Source organism: Bombina bombina, chromosome 7 (assembly GCF_027579735.1).
Source record: "Bombina bombina isolate aBomBom1 chromosome 7, aBomBom1.pri, whole genome shotgun sequence".
Taxonomy (NCBI): domain Eukaryota; kingdom Metazoa; phylum Chordata; class Amphibia; order Anura; family Bombinatoridae; genus Bombina; species Bombina bombina.
The window spans coordinates 117,911,985-117,918,488 of record NC_069505.1 but is presented as its reverse complement, the minus strand read 5'-3'; the positions used below and the strand labels follow the sequence as shown (position 1 = coordinate 117,918,488).

At 41.4% G+C, this 6,504-nt stretch overlaps 1 pseudogene; it reads left to right on the top strand.

Annotated features, from left to right (window-relative positions):
* Window positions 1-5,413: 5,413 nt before the first annotated feature.
* On the top strand, window positions 5,414-5,537 carry LOC128636818 (uncharacterized; annotated as a pseudogene).
* The last annotated feature ends 967 nt before the right edge of the window (window positions 5,538-6,504 follow it).

Genomic DNA, 6,504 nt, shown 5'->3' with positions numbered 1-6,504 from the left:
ATCCACACTGTAGACTATAGGCCTGCCAGGTGATCTTTCTACATCTTTATGTATCTTGGGTACCGTGTAAAAAATTGGGGTTCTTGGGCTTTTACTCATCAGATAATCCATTAATTGTTTGTCATTATGGCCTTGTGCTAAACCTCTATCAAGGACACTCTTAATTTATTTTTGAATTTCAACTATTGGACTATGTGACAAGACCCTATATGTTTTAGTATCATTCAGTTATGTAATAATTTAGGAGATATAATAATCTTTATCAAGCAACATGGTGGCACCTCCCTTATCAGCTCCCTTCAATATGATGTTAGTTATTTTTAAGATTCATAAGTGACTGTCAGTTTTAGTAAAATGATTGTTACCTTTAGGAACATATTTACCGAAAACTTTTGCATGCTTCACCTTATCTTTTAATTCATGCACTTCTTTGTTTACTAGTTTGACAAATGTATTCATACTATGGTAATTTATAACAGGATTAAAGGTACTTTTTTATATAAACACAGATTTTTCAAAGACCAGTCCTTTTCATCATATTGTATAGAAAAAGCTGCTGGATTATTGTTAATCTTTAAAGAATGCCATATTTTCAATTTAGTATTGCGATATAATCTCTGCATGTCTTTGTCCAACTCAAAAAAGTCAGTGTCTGTCATAGAGCAATATGACAAGCCCTTGTTGAGCATTTTAACCTCCTGTTGCGAAAGTTCATACTTGGATGTATTTACCACAGTATTTTCATCACATTTTACTTTTGGGTGTCTGGTGTTTGTTCCTCCGGTTGGATCGTCTGGGCAAGGCTCTGCCTTTTCTGATGTTTGTGTCCTCCTCTACGCTGTCCTCCTCTTAACTTTCCTCCAAAGGGGATGCTGCTGACGATTCCGAGGAGCTCTCCTGAGTGCCGACGTCACCAGCTCCTCCCCCATGACGTTTATGTCCCCCTCTTTGGTTGGCTTTACGTTTGCTTCCGGCTGGTTACTCGGGTTGCCTTGGGAACCATGACGCCACTTATACACGCTGCCTTGTCTGTAATCCTCCTCATTGCGTAGGAATTTTGTTCCTTTGATCTCCTACTGAAATTTCGATGTGTGTTCATCAATCTGTTGCTCCAACTTAACCAGATTCTCCGGTGTCATTATTCTGGTAAGTTCCTCTTTGCTTGTCTTTATCTTTTAATCGTGGACCTACATTTCCTTCAAGAGCGACTCCACTGTGTTTACCATCAAATCATGGGAGCAGTTATTTAGTATGGCCTCAAATTTATCACAGTACTCCTTATTTTGGCTATGGAGCGTAGGGCAGGTGCTCATTCTAAGACCCCTGGGGATCCTCTTGACCCTGTAATATTCAGATAAAGTTGTGGCGTGGAGATACCATTTGATATACTTGCATCTCAGTGCTTCATACTTCTTGCTTACATTCTCCACCGGAGCCACCCGCATGAAGTCTCTGGATCCTTTGGATAGGGTAGTAATGCGTGCCGTATCTAGTTCAGTATATGCAAATACGTTTGTTCCATCTGTGCCCACAGATTCCTTATCGTTAGTACTCATCCTTGTTCCACTGTGTGCACGTATCCTGGCAGCCGTTAAACTGTGTAGGTATCAAACAATACAGCATACAGTGGATTTTACTTTGGGTTGCTGCCTTAACTCCCAAACAAGTAATCAATGATGCAATGGTCCACAGCACTCCAATATAAAAATTAACTTTATTTTAGGCAAAATAAAACGGAACAGTGACGTTTTGGGGTTCTCCCCTTAATCATACATATTATGCAGTGATTTAAAACAGCTTATAAAGGCATTTTGGCGCCAGGTGCTTCATTCTAAAACCTCTGCTGCCATCTATTGGAAACTGGAGGTAACTGCAGTCACATAATCTTTGTGTGCCAACCCTGCAATGTATTTAATATTTGTAATACTCCCCATACTGTTTACTTTCATTGTTTTTAATGTTGTATAAATATATTTGAAACAGTTTGGCGATTGGCGATGAAAGTAAACAGTATGGGGAGTATTACAAAGATTAAATACATTGCAGGGTTAACACACAAATATTGTGACTGCAGTTACATCCAGTTTCCAATAGATGGCAGAGGTTTAAGAATAAAGCATCTGGCGCCAAAATACCTTTATAAGCTGTTTGAATTCACTGCACAATATGTAAGATTAAGGGGATAACCCCGAAATGTCACTGTTCTGTTTTATCTTGCCTACAATAAAGTGAACTTTTATATTGGAGTGCTGTGGACCATTGCATCATTGATTACCCTTTAGGGAGTTAAGGCAACAACCCCGGGTCTTCACGTGCACCAAAGTGAAATTTACTGTATGCTGTATCGTTTGATACCTACACAGAGATTTAAGCAAGAAATTGATCTCAAACTTTCCACATGGGTACATCTTAATATGATTACGGATCAAGAATCCAAGTTCCTTTAACAGGACCATCCCATCACTCCAGTGTTATACACACTTCCCAAGGTGCATAAAGATGGCCTTAGACCACCAGGGAGGTTCATTGTAGCGGCAAGAGGGTCCCTTCTGCAGTCATTAGCACAGTTTGTTGACTTCCACCTCCAACCCTGGGTCAAACAAATTAAGTCTTATATCCAGGATTCTTCATCCTTCATTAACATGATCACACAAGTCACCAACATCCACACCACAGACCTGTTGGTGACTCTAGTGTAGACGTCTCCAGTTTGTATACTGTTATACCACAAGATCTGGGAATCGCCACGGTCAGAAGATGTCTTCGACTCATCCCCTATGTGTGTCCGGCTGAAAAAGTGTTGATTGAATTACTTATAGATTGCCTTTCCAAAAATTACTTTCTGAAAAGACCTACTATCTGCAATTTGACGGGACAGCGATGGGGTTCAATGTGGCCCCATCCCTGGCCAACTTATGGCAGATTATGAAACCAACACAATGTAGGTATTCACTAATGAACGCATCAAGCTGTACTGCCGCTACATTGATGATCTCTTTCTTGTGTGGCAAGGCGATGAACAATCTCTCAAACAGTGGGTAGATGACCTTAACCACATTGAGAGCACAATCAGATTTCAATACCATGCCCACATTGAAGTGATTGACTTTTTGGATGTTAGGGTATTCAAAGTTGGCAACAAGCTGGGCACAACACTTTATAGGAAAAGTACTGACAGGAATTTGTTACTCCGGGCTGATAGTTGCCATCCACCTTCACTGGTACACAACATCCCGAAAGCCCAATTACAAAGAGTAATAATAGGAAAAACACAGACCAGCAAAATTGTGAATTACACGTAGCCAAATGACAGATTCAAACAGAGGGGATACAAACCTACATTGCTGAACAAGAGCAAACAAAGTGTCCTCCACACCATAGACTCAAAGAAATATGATGACCAACTCCGCCTCACATTTGTCACGACCTACATGCCGGACAAGAACCAGATTGTCCGAGCCATCCGTGATGAATGGAAAATCATTCAAGCTGACCCTAATTTGCCATTTACCACCTGGGGTACACCAAGGGTTGCATATAAGAGAGGACGCAAATTGCGTGACCTTATAGTTAAAACTGACATCTTAGTTGAGGACCCCTCCCGAACATGGCTAAAGAAAAAGAAAGGATGCTTCCACTGTTCAAGCTGTGTGACGTGCAACAGCATGCTTACCGACTCGTCATTCCAACATCCGGATAAGAAGAAGTATCAGATTAATCATTTTGTTACATGCACTACAACACACATCATCTATCTCCTACATTGCTCATGCTGCAAATTCTATACTGGAAAGACTTGTGATGATGCTCACACTAGGATGGCCAATCACCACTCAACTATACACTAAGCACTCCACTCTGGAAAGGCCGAACAACCAGTGGCACGACACTTCCTTGAGGCCAAACACTCTGTGAATGATCTTAGATTCCGGATCATTGACCATGTCCCCCCTTACGGAGAGGAGGCAACAGAGCCAGGATCCTCCTTCAAAAAGAAAGATGATGGATCTTCCAGTTGGGGAACCTGGCACCCAAGGGACTGAACATTAACATGGGGTGGCAATGCTTTTAATAATGTATATGCCTTCTACTATGGACACCTTGCCCTACACCCCGTTAAAGGATGAAGTAACATATACCATATGAGAGTCCAGATCCTATCCATGAGAGTTCCAATCCAATGCTGGTGGTATCAAGCATGCCTCTAACACTGGGGACTGGGGACCCCTTAGATGCTGGAAGTCTGTCTTGCGGCGGTGTTCAGGTTAAGCCGTTTTTTCTTTCCCACCGCAAGACAGTTTCTTTGGCATGCTCCTCAGCAGTAATGGTGTCTTATGCTGACAAGTGTTCGGCAGCTTTTGCGCTGAGACTTCCTTAGGGATAAGCTGTTGAGCTAATTTTAGTTCCGCTGGAACGTGCCCTTTTAAGGAGCTTTACATTTTCTCCTAGGTAATACAGTTCTTGTGGGCATATTGTGGTCTCAGAAAGTTTTATTGGCGTAACTAGCTTAGTATGTTTATTAATCTACCGCCAATGAATAGACCTTAATGGGGCTTCAGAGCAAATCAGTATTGGTTGCAAATCTGAGTTATAGCGCCATTTTGCTTGTCTCTTTTCAAAAAGAGAATCCTGCCCTTTTTATAACGGACGCGGCAGTACTACTTTAATACAGAGTATACTAGTGTCTGTTTCTCCGTTCTCTTACTTTGGGAAAGCAATGTGCACTGATTCTTTCTAATACAGTGTTTTTCATTGCATGTACTGGTATCTGTACTGAGGGACTTTCTGGGGGCTTTTATAGGATCACAGGTTTTAGCAGCTATCCTATATTTATTTTCGCTTTTTATGTGCCTTTTTGTGTTCCCTCTACTTGGGGAGTGTTCTCTTTTAGCACTCCCACTGTCCCATAGTACCTCCGGTGAGATCTAGTATTGACTAAGGGGTTAGTATGAGAAACTTTTTAGAGTTTTCATTAAGTCCTTGTGTCAGTCTTTCTCTTCTACTCTGTGGAGTTCAGACTCCTTTGTTTCTACTCCTAGTCTGGAGTTAAAATATACAGAAAGGGGGTTAAATTTAATTCCCCCTTACAGGGCATATGTTAATTTTCCCTGTTCAAAAAATCTCTGTTTTTCAGTTATTCCTTGGTATTTAGCGCCATCTTGTGGTGCTTTGATGTTATTACATCTGTTATTAATCTTCAAGATCTGATGTGATTTCTGATTTTGTTTATACAATATTTTTTTTATATATATAGGACTCAAAGGAATTTTATTCTTCTTATCTGTTTAGATAGGATCTTGATATATCCCATGCGAGACGGAATTGTGCCTAGGACTGTTGCATGTTGTCCTATATTCTGTAACTGCCTCAGCATGGTGTTTAAAAAAAAAATATGATACCAGTTCCTATGACAATTGCTTCTCTGCCTTTTGGCTAAGATCAAGTGTAGTATCTGTTGTTATCAGTTTAATATCTGATATGTCCCCTATCTGGAGACCAAAAAGAACAAGGTCTCGGATAGCGCTGCAGAATCTGTTGGCGCTCTACAAATAACCGATAATAATCATAATCTATTCCAACCTATGCGTGGTTTCCAAGAAAGAGAGATCTTTTTCGAGCAATGCTGCAGCTTGGAGATTAGTTTCCCTGCTTAGTGCAGGAGGTCATGGGATTGAATCCACGTGGTGGGTTGGGTTTTTCATATTGCATGCCCATTTTAAATGTCAAGTGTCTCATCAAATTTCTCATGGTTCTGTCCTTCAAAGGGAGACTATCCGTTCTAATCTCCCTTTAGTTCAGGAGTGTCAATTCATGACTACAATAGACCTGAAGGACACGTATCTTCATGTTCCTATCCACTTGGAGCATCCTCTGCCCCTCGAATCTTTACAAAGGTTCTAGGGGCTCTTCCGGCATTAACCAGATCTCAGGGAGTTACGGTGGCTCCGTACCTGGATATCTTGGTCCAGGTGCCATTTTTTTATTTAGCTAGATCCCATACGGATTCGTAGGGGGAAGGTGAATCTGGTAAGGAGTCCCTTGGTGCAAATTTCCAGGGTATGTTTTTTTTGGGGAGAACATAAGACTCCATCTCCATTAAGATTTTCTTGACAAAGGTTACAAAATCATCTCTTCTTGATACCTGTCTTTCTCTTCAGTCCTCTATCCATCCATCAGTGACTCTTTGTACGCAAGTAATTAGTCTTATGGTGGCTTCCATGGACATTATTCCTCTTGCTTGTTTCCATCGGAGACCTCTACAGTTAGGCATGTTCGGACAATAAATCGTAGACCATTCCGACCTCTCTCAGAGGATAGTCTTAGACAGCTGTTTGAGGGATTACCTGTCCAGGTGGCTCTCTCAGGACTATCTGTCCCAGGGCATGTTTCCTGAGATCGTCTTGGGAGATTGTGTCTACGGACGCCAGCCTTTCAGGTTGGGATGCAATTTGGGTTTCCTTATGAGCTCAGGGAATTTGGTCTCAGGAGCAGTCTGCTCTCCCG